This window comes from Engystomops pustulosus, chromosome 2, assembly GCF_040894005.1.
Source record: "Engystomops pustulosus chromosome 2, aEngPut4.maternal, whole genome shotgun sequence".
NCBI lineage: Eukaryota > Metazoa > Chordata > Amphibia > Anura > Leptodactylidae > Engystomops > Engystomops pustulosus.
In genome coordinates, this window is record NC_092412.1 from 14,295,733 (window position 1) to 14,312,495 (window position 16,763).

At 43.8% G+C, this 16,763-nt stretch overlaps 2 protein-coding genes across 3 annotated transcripts in view; one reads left to right on the forward strand and one right to left on the reverse strand.

Moving 5' to 3' along the window:
- The window catches only part of LOC140119963 (uncharacterized), a 1,020,783-nt gene that overhangs the window by 987,704 nt on the left and 16,316 nt on the right, over window positions 1–16,763 (reverse strand). The gene's annotated exons all lie outside the window — the stretch shown is intronic.
- LOC140119798 (uncharacterized) overlaps window positions 1–16,763 on the forward strand; it is a 66,667-nt gene that overhangs the window by 11,925 nt on the left and 37,979 nt on the right. Inside the window, exon 1 of one of the 2 annotated variants that reach the window (XM_072139191.1) lies at window positions 12,847–13,088. The exons of the other annotated variant lie outside the window; for it this stretch is intronic. The gene's annotated coding sequence lies outside the window, so the exon portion shown is untranslated. Of the gene's footprint in view, window positions 1–12,846; window positions 13,089–16,763 lie in introns of those variants that run through there. 2 annotated transcript variants of the gene reach the window in all.

The following is a 16,763-nucleotide window of genomic DNA, read 5'->3' on the forward strand; positions in this document are numbered from 1 at the left end:
AAAAAAAAAGCTTCTGTATGGGGCCCCTCTTTCACCTTAACATATACATATTTGTACACATACATGAGTTACAATCACACATAGTATATACAGTACACACCTTTATATACATACATCAGATACACACATACAAACAGTTCCATATATACCCATGTACCACATATGCACACACATATACAGGAGATCATATACACATCACATATACACACCAATCCAGTGGTTGCTCTTGTCTACATGGGACATCTTTTAAAAGGAGAAACGCATCAAACTAAGTGGTTTCCCATTTCACACAATGGCCGATTTCTAAACCGCTGATAAGTGTGAGCCAGGACTTTAGCCAGAAGGACAAAAACCATTATCATACTAAAAGAGAATCCCATGACCACCATAGTGGTATTAAAGATTAAATGGATCCACCTTGGGAGAGACACCTGAGTGATCATGATATGAGAGGATGAGTAACTGTACCTCCACAGTAGCCAAGATTAACACCTAGATTTACTAAATCTACTGTAATTTACTAATCCTTGAACCTAACTTGTTAAAAGTGTTATTTCATTAGTATGTAAATTAACTGCAGAGGCTACTGGGGCGTGTACTAGCCTGCCCGGGCACTGTAAGCTAAAATTACAGATTAGAACAGTCAGGCAGTTTTACTTTCACTAGATAAAGAAGCAGCTTTTGACAATATGGCACATGACGATGGAGGAACCAAGCGCCGCACTGGGCTTATATTTCAGGAGGCTTTAGAGCTTTGTGCACTGTATGCTGAAACTTCCTCTGCTGTTATGAGATTCCAGCAGGCGGAGGGAGGGGGGACGTGCCAATGGAACAAAGGCAAGAGTGAAATGTGCAGTGCCCTTCTGATTAATTTGCATAAAATAATTTTAAAAGTTGATTAAGTGCCCCTGGTTTGTTTTTTTTTATAATTTTCTTTAACCTTAGCAAAACACCAGGATTAATTTATGGACTAAACTATTACTATTATCAGAAATTGCTGAACTGCTCTGAATGGGATCAGGTTTCAGGCTTCTTGATTGAAAACTACACCCAGGACTGCCTGTGATTGACAGCTCCCTTTCAGGATCTTTTCCATGGGGAAAGCTGGGTGTGAGTTTGAGTTTGTTGTGTGTGCAGTTGTGGCTTGAGTGCTGAACGGCTGAACCAGTGAGTTGCTGGGGGCGGTGTCCATTACTCCCTTTATATTCTGCCCAATTCCAACAGAGATTGACGATTATTGCAGTCCTATTCTTTGTCTTTGCTTTTGCTAAATCTTTGTTATTCTGTGTATCCAACCTCAGCTATGTTTATTCAACCATTCTCTCATTATACGATTCTGTGACTTAACACCATCTTAGATTTTACCTGGTTCAGTTCGACTTTCCTATTATCTGTTGTTTGTCTCTTTGTGTCTTGTCCCTCCAGAAGTGACCTCGCTTTCCCTGTATCAGACTAGTGTTTGGTTTTTCTTGATGTTTTGATGAGGAATATGTTATATTTCGTTGTTTCACTCTGTGCACCTTAGAGTGGATATGTATTTCATGTACGCACATTTTTGCTCAAATTCTGATTTTTGTTGTATATACTTTGCAACTTACTAAAAATGTAAAAAATAAAAATGCATATGTCTATTAAGTTAAACCAAGTGATGGGATGGGGTGCAGAAGGAATGTAAGGGAACACAAGTCTATCAATTCTACATCAATGTTATTTGTACACTGACTGGATGTGAGGCTCCTTCCAACTGATTTCTCCATTCCTCCAATGCCAGTTTAATGATGGGTAGCTCTTTATCCATAATTTTTCTCTGCTGTAGATAATTTTTTGAGAAATATCCACAGGGATGTGTTTTCGCAGAGAACGATTGTTGAGAGAGGACTGCTCCTATGGCAAAAGAAGAGGCATTCACTTCTGGGGAGAATGGTATTGCTGAATTCGGCTGTTTGAGAATAGGGGCTGAAAGGAAGCCTTGTGTAAGCTGATTGAAGGCTTGGGTAGCCTCTGGAAGCCTTTTGCCACAGGTCAGTTGTACATCCCGAACCAAGTACTCAAAATGGCCTTTCCAAGTGTTGAAGGTCGTCTTCCATTCATCTCCTAGTTTAATTCGGATGATATTATAGGCACCTTGTAAATCCATCACAGTAAAAAAAAAAAAAACTGCCACCATGGATTCTCTCAAAAGCTTAGAAATCAGTGTAACGGGGACTTATTTTTTATGGTAATTTCATGAAGGTCAGAGACCCCCCCCCCCCCCCATCCTCCTTTTCCACAAAGAATAATAATAATGTACCCTCTGGAGAGGAAGATGATTGAATAAACCCCTACTGGAGATGTTCCTTAATGTACTCGGACATGGCCTGTGTCTCCAGTAATGATAGTGTCTCGTGGAGAAGTTTTGCTGGGAAGCAAGTCACTAGCACAATCCCAAGGACAATGGGGTGGAAGCTTCTCCTTCTGTGACTTGCTGAATATCTTCCCTTGTTTCAGAGAGGCAGAGAGTGACTGGTTTAGTTGTTGATACTTTTTCCTTTGTGGCCCAATTGAGGTGGGGAGCATGGTTCTTTAACCATAGTAACCCCAATTTGAGCAACCTAATAGTCTTGGGAAACACTAGAAGTTCAATGTCTTCTTGATGCAGCACGCTTACCAGGGATTGGGTGCAGTACCAGATAGATCCCTATGGTAACGGATTACTGTCAATGCCCACCAGGGATACAGGATGAGAAAGAGAAACTAGCGACATTCCCTACCTGGCTGGAAGCAAGCTAGAGATGAAGTTTCCTGATGCTCCAGAAACCACGCATAGATAAGGTTTCTCTAATAATCAGGGACACCTAAGAGAGTGAACTGATTTGCAGCTTTCTACAAAGGATAGAAACACTGAGGACCTAGGACAACCTCTCCTGACTGCCTAAGTTCCTATTAGGGTAGGTTTTCACTTGGTGCCCAGAACCCACATAATACAGACACAGGTGATTCTTCATGCGGTTCTTTCTTTATTCTGGCGAGAGTCTGGCACATCCTGGCTACTTAGGTTTTTCTTTGATGACCCGGTGCCTGGAATTTGGGAGACACCTTGAAATTAAGACGCCTGAACCTTTGTTTCTCAGTAACATTTTCTTGGAGCCTAAGGTCCACTTTGTTACACACGGAGATGAGGTCATCCAGAGAGTGTGGTAGATCCCGACAGCATAAAATTGTGTCAGGCATCCTCTCCCAGAAGACGTACACAAGAGCTTCCTCCTACCTTTTTTTGAGGCTAAAGACGGAAATTGTACAACATATTGAGCTACTACTTGAGACTCCTGGTGAAGGCATAGAAGGAATGTTGCTGCTGGTCATGAAGGAGTTATTGAAAGAGTGAAAAAAAGTTGTATCCTTAAAGGACACCTGTCATCAGGTCTGTGTCACTAGTCCTGTCACCTATACCTGTTGGAGCAGCTCACAAGGATCCCATCCCAGCCTTTATCTAGTTATTTCATACATTATTCATTGTAAAATCATCTATTTTTTATCATGTAAATGAGGCTGGTCACATGGTCAGAGGCAGTGATGTCACCCCTGTTACCCCTCCCCTCTCCTCCCCCTGCTCATATCTGTGTGTAATGTATAGTAAAGCATGGCTAGTGTGTGCGCTGTTTCTGCTGACATGCTGCATCCTCCTAATATACAGGTGAGAGACACAGACATGAGCTACACATGAATCTGACATGTTCTGCTGTAACATGGCTGCCTGGTGCTGTTGTATCCTATATACACACACACATGCACACACAGGCTGCAGGGGGCGTGGCCACCAGCACCAGGAAGCACATCATTATACAGCCTCATATCATTACACAGGCTGTCAGTCATACACTGGGGGTGTGGTTGTGCCTCCCACTCATGAATAGAGTGGACAGCTTGAATATGCTAATGCTTCATTGGACATTTCACAGGTCATTTGCATACAGCTTTAGGACCTCATTGCTTAGGTTTACAGGCATGTAGAGGGACAATAAAGGGATAGAGGCAATGCTCTCTAATGGCAGTTTATGAAAATATATTTAGTTTAGGAGGGTTATTTTGCATGACGGGTTCTCTTTAAGAATATGATGACACAATAGCATTTTGTTTTTAAAAAAGATGTTCATGTACAACTAAGGTGATAATACATGTGGTATAATTGACTGTGTTTTTTCCCACACTCTATACATTTTATTCCTGGCTGGAGAACATCAGAGGAGAAGTGCAGTCAGGTGAGCAGTAGAGCACCAATATAGACTTCAGTATAGACAGAAAAAGACAATAGTGAGTAAAGCAGATTTTGTCACTGTCTCTCCTTCTCAACCTCAACAGTAGAGGAGGAGGAGGACAGAGCAAGATGAGACTGCTGCAGGACTATGACTGAAGTCGTCAGCACACGATCGCGTGCAGTCCGAGGAAAACAAAAACTTCCCATCTACCAGCATCACTACAGGCATGGCACAGTAACAGTAAATACTGTATATATGGTTGTTCTTTTGATGGGGCTGCAAATATGAGTAGTTGTTACAATGCTGCCCAGGCTCACATAAAGACAATGCAATGCATTTTTTCTAGAAATGAAGATAAAACCAGCCAAATGCATGGTTAACATACAAAAGCACATGCGTTTTGAATCCGTTTAAAAAAGGAACAAAAATGCACCATGTGACAGCAACCTTACATGTATGAAAATATCCATAAATATTCATATATACACAATACAAATTCATGCGGGTGTATTCGCATACAGTACATATGTCAATATAAGTATTACCTCACATACTGCAGAAAGGGAGTAAGTATTACCTCATTCACTGGGCACAGGAGTAAGCATTACCTCATTCACTGGGCACAGGAGTAAGCATTACCTCATTCACTGGGCACAGGGAGTAAGTATTACCTCATATACTGGGCACAGGGAGTAAGTATTACCTCATTCACTGGGCACAGGGAGTAAGTATTACCTTATATACTGGGCACAGGGAGTAAGTATTACCTCATATACTGGACACGGGGAGTAAGTATTACCTCATATACTGGACACGGGGAGTAAGTATTACCTCATTCACTGGGCACAGGGAGTAATTATTACCTCATATACTGGGGACAGGGAGTAAGTATTACCTCATATACTGGGCACAGGGAGTAAGTATTACCTCATATACTGGGCACGGGGAGTAAGTATCACCTCATATACTGGTCACAGGGAGTAAGTATTACCTCATATACTGGACACGGGGAGTAAGTATTACCTCATATACTGGGCACAGGGAGTAAGTATTACCTCACATACTGGGGATAGGGAGTAAGTATCACCTCATATACTGGGCACAGGGAGTAAGTATTACCTCACATACTGGGGATGGGGAGTAAGTATCACCTCATTTACTGGAGACAGGGAGTAAGTATTACCTCATATACTGGAGACAGGGAGTAAGTATTACCTCATATACTGGAGACAGGGAGTAAGTATTACCTCATATACAGGGGACAGGCAGTAAGTATTACCTCACATACAGGGGACAGGGAGTAAGTATTACCTCATATACTGGGCACAGGGAGTAAGTGTTACCTCATATACTGGGGATAGGGAGTAAGTATCACCTCATATACTGGGCACAGGGAGTAAGTATTACCTCATATACTGGGCACAGGGAGTAAGTTTTACCTCACATACTGGGGATGGGGAGTAAGTATCACCTCATTTACTGGAGACAGGGAGTAAGTATTACCTCACATACTGGAGACAGGGAGTAAGTATTACCTCATATACTGGAGACAGGGAGTAAGTATTACCTCATATACTGGGCACAGGGAGTAAGTATTACCTCATATACTGGAGACAGGGAGTAAGTATTACCTCATATACAGGGGACAGGCAGTAAGTATTACCTCACATACAGGGGACAGGGAGTAAGTATTACCTCATATACTGGGCACAGGGAGTAAGTGTTACCTCATATACTGGGGATAGGGAGTAAGTATCACCTCATATACTGGGCACAGGGAGTAAGTATTACCTCATATACGGGGGACAGGCACTAAGCATTACCTCATATACTGGGGAGAGGGAGTAAGTATTACCTCATATACGGGGGACAGGCATTAAGCATTACCTCATATACTGGGGAGAGGGAGTAAGTATCACCTCATATACGGGGGACAGGCACTAAGCATTACCTCATATACTGGGCACAGGGAGTAAGTATTACCTCATATACTGGGCACAGGGAGTAAGTATTACCTCTCTTATAGATTTATATCTGGGGCTCAAACCCCTAATCATTGTAAGGTGACTTTCAAATTAAATGAGTCTGTGTCCAGCGCTGGAATTGACTAACTGGAATGAAAAGACAAGACCTGTCCTTGCAGGAAGTTAGCAACAAGACTGCTACTTTATTGTGGGACGGACATTTATAGAAAACCATAAGGCACTTTACATAAGGCGTGTAATTAGGAAAGCAGCAACTATAATTGGGTGTTCTCACCCAGGAAATGTAACACTATTGGATGTAAGCACACAAAGGAGTCTAATACTATTGGCTACATGCAAATACTGAAACTTCACATAAACCAAATGTCCAGATGTCCACCTGGATACCTTCCACTAGGTGGTGCAAGCGAGCACTAAGCCTTTGTGTGCAGAGGGAAACACCCAAAGTGTTATCACTATACAAAGTTATATGAAATGAATACTGAATCTTTAAAATGTCCGACAATACGTAAGATGGCGTCTGAGTCCAGTGTAATATCTTTAACAATTCCCCCCTTTTGAGCTTTGCATGGCCTGTAACTGTTGTCCAGAGTGACCTCCTCAAACTCCAGGTACCCACAGGTAGGCTAAGCCCTTACCTGCTGGACTTGTTAACTCTTCACCAGATCCCCTGGAGGCCAGTCACTCGGGGGTTACAGGCCTGCATACTCAAATTACATAATTGTGTTTCCATAGTTCATAGGTTTATTAACAGGCTGGTTCTTCAACAAGACGGTATCCTCCGCTCCGGGCACTTCTCCTGTCCTGGTTCTTACCACCTGGACGGCCATCTGGGACATGGTGGACTTGATGAGGGGGACCACACAACACGCAATAAGTGACGAGAGCAAAATCACAATCCCCAATATCACCCCCACTTAAAGGAAACCCTTCCAATCCCCCACCCACAAAGTGAAGGACAAAGTGTCCACCCCAGAGTTTCTCTTGAGTTCCCTGGACAGTCCTTCATTCTCTTCAAGTGCATGGGTAATGGATCCATAGGGGGCGATGTCATCCTGGATGTACATGCGACAAGCCACTCCCACCATCTTACAGACTCCTCCCTTCTCAGCAAGGATCATGTCCAAAGCCATGGGGTTCTGGGAAGCATCTCGGTTACAATCACAAATCTCTGTTGATTACAATAAAACCAGTTAACCCAACCAACATCTTTACTCATAGCTCTCTGGGGAATAATGGACTCTAGACCTGCCCATATCTGATTGTGGGCCTTGTACTCATCTGGGACCCCCCTTGGTGCTCCCACTGTATCTATATAAACGTTGTCATCTAGGTGCTCCTCTCAGACCTCGAGAATCCTTTGGGATTCTCCACCTTTACTTTATGTGTCCGATCAAACTTATACCTGGGGATCACGAGAAAGGAATGTACAAATCTTATCACCGTACACTCACCTTCCCAGCCTCTAGGCCTGACCTGACTCTCCTATCCCCACAAATCCAGTACACATCAGACACTGCTAATACAGGGTTACCTGTGCTGTCAGTGTTATAGAAGGTCATTGTCTTGTTGCACCAACCGTGGGTAAAGTCTCCTACCCTGGGGGCATCCTGGTCACCCCTATAGATACAGTGATAGTCATGGTTGGGGTGTCCCTGAGCATACAGTCACTCAGAAGAGACCAGCTAGCAAGAAGAATAAGTGAGCGTGGAATAGAAAGCGTGGAAGCATGCTGACTTCCCTCTAGCTTCACAGTCGTGGCACTGGTCAGCAGGACTTGGAAAGGACCATCTTAGCGAGGCTCCAGACTCTCTCTCTGGTGTCTCTTTACCACCATGTAGTCTCCGGGCTTCAGGTTATGCATCCTGAGGTCTCTGTCTGGATCTGAAAAAGTAATCAGAAACATTTTTGCGGACCTTTTCCAAGGCCTGGCTCAACTGTATGGCATGTTCCACTTGGTTTCCTAGTAGGGGCCTAGTCTGGGTGCACAGCCAAAAAATAAAAATACTTCAAAGGGGACAATCCCATCTTTCTGTTGGGGGTGTTCCTAACTGTATGGTGGGCAGCAGGAAAGCACTCACACCATGGTTTCCCTGTTACTTCCATGGCCTCCCGGATCTCTAACTTAAGAGTGGCATTTATTCTCTCAAACCCACAACTAATTCGGGAAGGGGTGTGCAGGACCTGTTCTACACCCAGGAGGGACAAGGCTTTAGGTTTTTACCTGTCCAGTGAAGTGGGTTCTGCAACTGGACTCTATGGTCTCTGGAAGTCCAAACCTGCAGAAAAATCTCACTCACCAACTTCTTGGCTGCAGCTCTGGCAGTAGCCTTGGTCATGGGAGAAGCTTCTGGCCACCCTGGAAAGAGATCAATGCACACAAGCACGTATTCCTACGTGCCACTTTTGGTAGCTGGATAAAATCCATCTGCTGTCTTTGGAAGGGATACAGCGGCTTGGGTGTCACATTCTGTGGGGTCTTTACCACCTTACCCGGGTTGTGGCGGGCACAGACTATACAGGCTTTCACTAGTCTAGTGACAGGGGTAGTAATGCCCGGGGTAAACCACTTATGGTTTATGAGCACTAGCATGGCCATTTTGGATGTGTATGTTTCCGCAGGCTACTCGACTTACTGTCGGGTGCAGGGCTCTTGGCAGGCACACCCTCTCTCCCAGCATCCAGGTCCCATAGGCATCTGGGCTCCAGCTTTTCTCCACACTGCCTTCACTTCTGAGGACTCTCGGGCCACCAGGGACTGGAACACCTGTGGATCAAACTTTTAGCTCAGAACTCACAGCTGAGACTTCAGGACAGTCTCCGGGCTCCATCTGTGCAGCTGCCTTCGCCATCCTGTCAGCCACATACTTGCCCTTGGCTTGTGGAGTTACCAAATTGTGTGTGCTTTTACTTTTACTATCCTCACCTCTTGTGGAAGTAAGAGAGCATCCATGAGCTCTATAACCAGCGTGCCATGCTTAACGGTGGTCCCTGCAGAGGTGAGGAAATCTCTAGCCTTCCATATGGGTTCATAGTCTTGTTTAGACCCCAGAACTATACCTTGAGTATAGATGTTTGCCCTTTTACCTTCCACCAGCTGTAGCACTTCCCTGAGTGCCGTCACTTCACCTCCTGTGCTGACCTGTGTGTAGGGAGTGGTTCTGCTTGTACTACCTCATGTGCGCCACTGACCACTGTATATCCAGTGTAGAACCGTCTGTCTTCTCCTGCAGACCTGGAGCCATCTATGAGAAAAAACTCAACATCTGTGTTAATCACCCTTCTCTCCCCCCTCTCTGAATCCTGGAAGACTGGCGATAGAATGAAGGATTCAGAGCTGTGCACCTTATCAGTGTGTCCTGGGGCATCAGGAGTGCACACTGGAGTCTGAGCTGTCTGGCCTTTGCTCAGATGCTTGGGCTGTACTTGGGTGAGGGCACTGTGCAAGTCATGTGGGGTTTGCACTGTAACTGAGTGATCTAGGGTCTGGGATCAACTCACTGACCTTGCTGAGCAGATTGCTGGCTGCAGCTACTGACACATGAGGGGCCCCCCTCACAACTGAGTCTAACCGGGCCTAATAATGGGCCACTGGGGAGGCCACCACGTTCCTGGACTAGACACCTGTGGCGTGGCCTAGATACTCAATGCAAAATAAAACATAAGTTTGTGGCTGAGGAGCAGTGGCCTAGGAAGACCACCTTCTCCTGGCGGTACTGGAGTTTGTCTCAGGAAACTTTACAAACCTTCTGGAACAGAAAACACATAAGGTCAATAAATGCATTCTGGCAAACAAAAACAGTAGGTCATCCGCATACTGAAAAGGAGAACATCCAGTAAGGGGCTAGTCTGCCAGTCTACTCCCTATAGGGCCGTGTAGTATGGAGTACTGGCTGGGGGAGTTTTACCCCCCTTGTGGGAATCTGCATCAGGTATACTGGAATACTACACTGGTAAAGGCAAATAGGTACTGGCAATCCTCATGTAGGGGCACAGAGAGGAAAACATTTGCCAACAGGGAAGAGTTCTACAATGAAAGGCACTAACTCTATTTGGGGGGGCTTTCAGAAGAGGGGGACTGTTCTTGCTGACATCCTTGTCCATTACCACCCCCCTTGTCCCGCCTTGTTGGGGCCGTCTAGGTTTCCTAGAGTGTGTCTCTTTGTATTCTTATCACAAGCAAATTCCTTTAAGTCTTTTAGATTGTCAGCTCTGTCTCCCCCACTCAACACAGATGCTTTCTGTGTGCTTCAAGGCCACTTCTCACAGACATAGATAAGACAAAGCCCAGCTGCACAGCTGCACAGAGATCTCCCCCTGATTAACTCTTTCAACTCCAGAAAGCAGGTACCAGAGACATTGCAACACTTTTTCTAGTAATTTTTCTGCAATTGTCAAGATCAAATAAGTTTTAAAATAAAATAAACAAAATAAACAAACAGCGTTGCACACTCAAGACTCTTAGCAAATGTTTGAAATTGATGAAAATATTCACCTGCCGGCATTTATTTCAAACATCCGCCAGGACACCTCAAGGGTGACTCAGCTGCTATCCTACAACCAGCCTACAGTATAGAGTCATAGGCAATTAACTTTCAGGGACTTGAAAACAATATACTGTCTTAAGATGGCCGCCACTGAAAAATGGTAGGACGTGTCATCTTCTCTAACCCCTCAGATACGGGGGTGGAGTCTAAGAGGGTGCTGGTCTGCATTCCAAATGATTTTTTTTTTTTTTTTTTTAATGAGCACTCTCTAGGATTCCTGTCCCTCTGTCCTGGTCCGTCTGTAGTCACTGGTCTAAGTCTCCAGTAATCAACCCCATCCACTTGTCATCAACTCTCTACTTACATCAAAACAACCTTCTGCCTGGGTGTGCCACTTTTTGTCTTTGAGCCAGCCACCACTTACATCAAGTGCTGTCTCCCTCCTCTGCACACTCAGGGAATCATCTAACATACCCAAAAACTTCAATACCTCATAACTTCCTTTTACCCACTCTTTACCTTTCCTGTGTGACACTATGTCAGTCGTCTTTTTAGGTCTGCAGTGTCCAGCTACAGTCTTACTTTGCTCACTACCCATTTTGTGGAATCTGTGGAATACCTGATTTTGTTCGAAGGCTATAGATATCCTCCGTACATACAGCTCCAGACTACCCCGCTAACTATCAGTAAGTACAAATTAGAGATCTTCACACAATACTTCAGAAATCAAGGAGATTACGCTCAACTGTAAAATTCTCAGTGTCCTTCCTGCCTCTACTGTATTTTCCGCATCACAGGGCCGCATCAATCCCGAAGGAACGATACGTAAATTTGGCCAGAATTTGTCTCTGCAAACTTCCAGATTCTATCCGCGCTTACATAAACGAAAATCTCCACCATCACAAACTTTCTGAACTCTCTCAACAATCCACAAGAGGGCACTGCAGACCTTTTTCTACAACATACATTGTCACGTCCAGTCTCTGTCAATCAATCACCTTACAAGAGATCCTTTATCACATAAAGTGAACATACTATTATATATGGACATATAAGGCAAAGTGCATAATATCACACAAGGAGATGACCTTACCCAGTCCCTTTCAGCCAGTGAAACAGAACTACAGTCAAGGTAGACAAAAATAGACTTGACTTACCCCGACGAGCGCTCATTGTCAGTTCTGGTCACTGGCCGCCTGGACTCTTGCGGAGGTCACCTCGATGGCTAGATGCCCATAAAAGTATGCCCACCCAGGGACGCCACTTCTTATAGATTGATATCTGGGGCTCAAACCCCTAATCATTGTAAGGTGACTTTCAAATTAAATGAGTCTGTGTCCAGCGCTGGAATTGACTAACTTGAATGAAAAGACAAGACCTGTCCTTGCAGGAAGTTAGCAACAAGACTGCTACTTTATTGTGGGACGGACATTTATAGAAAACCATAAGGCACTTTACATAAGGCGTGTAATTAGGAAAGCAGCAACTATAATTGGGTGTTCTCACCCAGGAAATGTAACACTATTGGATGTAAGCACACAAAGGAGTCTAATACTATTGGCTACATGCAAATACTGAAACTTCACATAAACCAAATGTCCAGATGTCCACCTGGATACCTTCCACTAGGTGGTGCAAGCGAGCACTAAGCCTTTGTGTGCAGAGGGAAACACCCAAACTGTTATCACTATACAAAGTTATATGAAATGAATACTGAATCTTTAAAATGTCCGACAATACGTAAGATGGCGTCTGAGTCCAGTGTAATATCTTTAACACCTCATATACTGGAGACAGGGAGTATTACCTCATAAACTGGGGACAGGGAGTAAGTATTACCTCATAAACTGGGGACAGGGAGTAAGTATTACCTCATAAACTGGGGACAGGGAGTAAGTATTACCTCATAAACTGGGGACAGGGAGTAAGTATTACCTCATACACTACACACAGGGAGTAAGTATTACCTCATACACTACACACAGGGAGTAAGTATTACCTCATATACTGGAGACAGGGATAAGTATTACCTCATATACTACACACAGGGAGTAAGTATTACCTCATATCAGGGGCGACGCTTGGTGGACACAGCAGCCAGAGCAGAGAGAAGCCCCGCCCCCAGCCCGACTCCTGCTTCAGGCTTATAGTAGGGGCAGTGAGGGGAAACAGGGCCTGTCACCACCACAGCACAGGAGCCTTCTCCTACAGCCTCCTATACCCCTTCCACAGGCTATCACATCTCCTTCACCCAGCATCTCCTCACACAAGCCCGGTCTATGTGTGTGCAGGCTCCTGTGTGGATCCTGAGGGTGAGGGAGGAGGCAGCAGCCATTACCTCAGCTCATCCTGCTGCACCACACAGCAGAGGAGCTACCACAGTAAGTGGCTTATAAGAGGATTCTCATAATGTAGTCTATGAATATACTGTAGTGTATGTATATATATTTATGAGTGAACTTGTATCTAGGGTGTATAAGGCCTTGTGTACACCATGTGTAATGTTACTGTGAGCTTCATTCTTTTTTCAATCACCATCAAGTCACAGCCCCATTACTTTCAGTGGGTTCAAGTACATATGCCTGCTGTGTACAGCGAGCGTCATGCCACTAACATGCAGGTGTATATTGCAGCAAACACCCATCAATCAATCAATGCTGGCCCCTATTGTGAGCATTACCCTTTACATGCCACCGGTTAAGCTGTGACATGCGCCACAATCTTGGCTGTGATCATCTCCATGACAGCCTCAGGTCTTTATTAGATCTGAGAATTTGTCATTCGTGCAGATCTGTTACAATGTACCAGTGAAACTGTTCAAAAATGCCATATACTGCCATACTGTAGTATAGCAGTCTATGATAAGATCAGCAAGACCAACTAAGGTTAAAGTAGTCTAAAAACAATTTTTTTTTAAACAAATAAGTTCTAGTCGGCCCCCTTTCCCAAGAACGGATATAAAGATACAGTAAAAATCACATACATGTCAGGTATTGCCGCATCCCAAAAAAAAAACATGTATTTGCAACTCGTAGAAATTCAATAAAAAGTGATGAAAAGGTCGTACAGTCCCACAAATGGTATCAATGCATATGTCATCACCTCCTGCAAAAAATTACACCGGATGCAGTTAAGTTTATTAAAACCTAACAACCTAACACTGCATTTGAAATGTTTCTCCCGCTTCCCAGTTCACGGCATGGAAAATTCAGAGATCAGCTCCTTGCTCCACTACAGACCCTACAACGCTGCACAATGGGGCTGAGAGCTCTGCAGGGGGAGGTAAAGTCACTACATCACGTCTCCTGGAGGAGGTACCTTAACCCCTTAAGGACCAGGCCCTTTTTCGTTTTTGCGTCTTTATTTTTCACACCCCACCTTCAAAAATCTATAACTTTTTTATTTTTCCATGTAGAGAGCTGTGTGATGGCTTGTTTTCTGCGTAACAAATTGCACTTCATAGTGATGGCATTTAATTGTCTATGCCATATACTGGGAAGCTGGAAAAAAATTCTGAATGCAGTGAAAATGGTGAAAAAACGCATTTGCGCCGTTTTCTTGCGGGCGTAGATGTTACGTCTTTCACTGTGCGCTCCAAATGACATGTCTAATTTATTCATTGGGTCAATACGATCACATGGATACCAAATTTGTATAGGTTGTATAATGTTTTCATACATTTACAAAAATTAAAACCTCCTGTACAAAAAAAAAATTCTTCATTTTGCCGTCTTCTTGCGCTAATAACTTTTTCATACTTTGGTGTATGGAGCTGTGGGTGGTGTCATTTTTTGCGACTTTTGATGACGTTTTTAATGCTTTTATTTTTAGAATTGTACGACCTTTTGATCACTTTTTATTGATTTTTTTATATTTTTCAAAATGGCAAAAAAATTTCATTTGCGACTTTGGGCACTATTTTCCGTTACGGGGTTAAACGCAGTAAAAAAACATTCTTATATTTTGATAGATCGGGCATTTTCGGACACGCTGATACCTAATGTGTTTATGATTTTTACTGTTTACTTATATTTATATCAGTTCTAGGGAAAGGGGGGTGATTTGAATTTTTAGGTTTTTTTAATATAATTTTTTATTTTTAATTTTTTTTTATAAAAAATTTTTACTATTTTTCAGACTCCCTAGGGTACTTTAACCCTAGGTTGTCTGATTGATCCTACCATATACTGCCATACTACAGTATGGCAGTATATAGGGATTTTGCACACCATCTATTACAATGTGCAGATCGCACATTGTAATAGATGGCCTAAAACATGATAGCCTCGGATCACACAGTGATCCGAGGCTGTCATGGCAACGGATCGCCACTCCCCGATGACGTCACGGGGAGCGGCGATCGGAGCCAAGATGGCGGCGCCCACGCGCCGCCGGCTCGTTAATGCCGCCGGCAGCTTTGCCGGCGGCAATGAAAGGGTTAACACCCGCGATCGGTACAAGCACCGATCGCGGGTGTTAGCGACGGGTGCTTGCTTCATTGTGAAGCAAGCACCCGGCGTGTATGAAGAGGGCTCAGCCCGTGAACCCTCTTCATACTACCCCATGCGCAATAAAACGTACAGGTACGTCTTATTGCGCTATGGGGTTAAAGTGGGTCGAAATTCTGCTTTCTGTCTGGCTGGGGCTATGGGTCCCAGAGGAGGAGCCCAAACTATCATGTATTAATTACATATATTCTGCATATGTTATAAATACTAGAGAATACCCTTTTAAGTTTTGGGGCCACAATGACTGGATACAAGAGACGGGGAGTTTTTTCTATAGCTGTATATGATAAGAATTGTTATTTTATGCAGCAAAAGCATGTGGGGGTATTCTGTATCAGTGGATGCTACATAGAATTTGAAACATGCAACTTTGGGCCTGTGCCCCAGGTTTTTTATGACCCTAGCAACGCCCCTGCTTCATATACTGGGGACAGGGAGTAAATATTACTTTCTATACTGGGGACAGGGAGTAAGTATTACCTCATATACTGGGGACAGGGAGCAAGTATTACTTCACATACTAGGGACAGGAAGTAAGTATTATCTCATATACAGGGGACAGGGAGTAAGTATTACCTCATATACTGGGGACAGGGAGTAAGTATTACCTCCTATACTGGGGATAGGGAGTAAGTTTCACCTCATATACTGGGGATAGGGAGTAAGTTTTACCTCATACACTGGGGATAGGGAGTAAGTATTACCTCATATACTGGGGACAAGGAGTAAGTTTTACCTCATATACTGGGGATAGGGAGTAAGTATTACCTCATATACTGGGGATAGGGAGTAAGTTTTACCTCATACACTGGGGATAGGGAGTAAGTATTACCTCATATACTGGGGACAGGGAGTAGGTATTACCTCATATACTGGGGACAGGGAGTAAGTATTACCTCATATACTGGAGACAGGTGAGAAAGTATTACCCCTAGTTCAGTAATACTTTAATGCTAATGGTATATGCCTGCATGCTTGTATGCTGCATCCACATTATCATTTGCTCGGCCGTAGCCAGGCGAGCACACGGCAGGTGCACCAAAGAGGAGTGAGCAGGCTCTATCTTCTTTTTTGCGCCATGGTATGGTACGGTGAGCACAAGCTTGTGGCCATATATACATATATACAAATGGTGGATCCATTTAATCTTTAATACCACTATGGTGGTCATGGGATTATGGGATTCTCTTTTTGTATGACAATGGTTTTTGTACTTCTGGTTAAGGTCCTGGCTCACACTTATCAGCGGTTTAGAAATCGGCCATTGTGTGAAATTGGAAACCCCGTTTGATGCGTTGCTTCTGTAGATGTTCCATGTAGACAAGAGCAACCACTGGATTGGTGTGTATATGTGTGTGCATATCTGATGCATGGGTATATATGGAACTGTATGTATGTGTATATATGCTGTTTGTATGTATATAAGGTGTGTGTATATACTATGTGTGATTGTAACTCATGTATTTGTACAAATATTTATATGTTAAGGTGGAAGAGGGGCCCCATACAGAAGTAAGCTATGGGGCCCTGAATCCCTTAGTTATGCCC